A 1,405-nucleotide genomic window follows, 5' to 3' on the forward strand; every position below is an offset into this window, starting at 1 on the left:
TGTTTATGATACAATATAAAAAAGTGAGTAAAAATCTCAACTTGAAACCACACATCTGTGTAATTTCCTAGAACAGGTCATGTTTTGAAGAATGTGATGCAGAGTTGTCACATCTAAGAAAATTTCACAAAAAAAATATTCTTGCCATTTAAAACTCTTATATCTTAAGCACTGAAGGAACTATTTGAACCTAGACATAGTTCATCTAAGATCTTTTTGTTTCCTTCTCCTTTGAATAGGCATATTTCAGTGGCTCAAATGAAGCATAAGAATTCCAGCACCATCCCTGAGCTAATCCTGGTGGGATTTTCCAACTATCCCCAGTCTGAGATTCCCCTCTTCTTCTTGTTCATTCTGGTCTACTTGGCAAATTGCTTAGGAAATAAGCTGTCTTCGCACTGGTGCTTCTAAATTCCTCTCTTCAGACCCCCATGTATGTCTTCCTCTGCCATCTGGCTTTCCTCAATGTCTCTTTTAGCACGGTGGTAGTGCCGAAGATGCTCTTCAATTTTCTTGCAAGCAGGAAAGTGATATCTTACACATTCTGCCTTGTTCAGACCTATCTCACCTTATTCCTGGAGTCAGCTGAGTGCTTTCTCCTGGCAGTGATGGCCGTGGATCGCTATGTGGCCATCTGCTACCCACTCAGATACCTGATTCTCATGAATTGGTTTGTGTGTGTGTCACTGGCTTCCGGGGCCTGGATCATAGGGTTTTTGTCTTCTGTGGTTCCTCTCTACTTCACCATCCTCCCGTTGTGTGGACCTTACACTGTTGACTATATTTTCTGTGAGTTGCCCATACTTCTGCATATGTTCTGTGGAGACACGTCCCTGATGAAAGCCACGATGGCCATAGGAGGGGCTGGCACAGTGCTGGTGCCGTTCACCTTCATTATTCTCTCCTATGTTCAAATCTTGGGGGCCGTGATGAGAACAGACTCAGGGGAGGGTAGGAAAAAAGCCTTTTCAACGTGTGCGTCCCACCTCACGGTGGTGACAATCTATTACGGAACTGGCTTGATTCGGTACCTGAGGCCCAAGTCACTCTACTCAGCAGAAGGAGACAAACTGATCTGTGTGTTCTATGCAGTTATCAACCCTATGCTGAATCCTTTCATTTACAGCCTGAGGAATAAGGAAGTGAAGGGAGCCATCGCAAGAATCCTACAGAGAAGCGATCGAATCACATGCTGCAAGTGCTAGATATTGACTAGTTTGCATTTCTAACAGTTCACACTTCAATTCCGTAAGACTACGTTTTATCAGTAGGAACTTCAGTGTGTCAGAATTTGCAGAGGAAGAGGATCAGCGTGCATTTATTATGGACAGTAATTTGTGATGTGTAAACTTATCACTCTCAGCTCAATCAAATACTGTCAGTCTAACCATCTACATCTATAGTC

The 1,405-nt window shown here is 43.2% G+C and overlaps 1 pseudogene; it reads left to right on the plus strand.

Moving 5' to 3' along the window:
- The first annotated feature begins 237 nt into the window (after nucleotides 1-237).
- On the plus strand, nucleotides 238-1,205 carry LOC138835499 (olfactory receptor 2A12-like; annotated as a pseudogene).
- Nucleotides 1,206-1,405: the final 200 nt, after the last annotated feature.

The sequence above is a fragment of the Dipodomys merriami genome, unplaced genomic scaffold (assembly GCF_024711535.1).
Source record: "Dipodomys merriami isolate MVZ:Mamm:240054 unplaced genomic scaffold, mDipMer1.0.p SCAF_24, whole genome shotgun sequence".
NCBI classification, from domain to species: Eukaryota; Metazoa; Chordata; class Mammalia; order Rodentia; family Heteromyidae; genus Dipodomys; species Dipodomys merriami.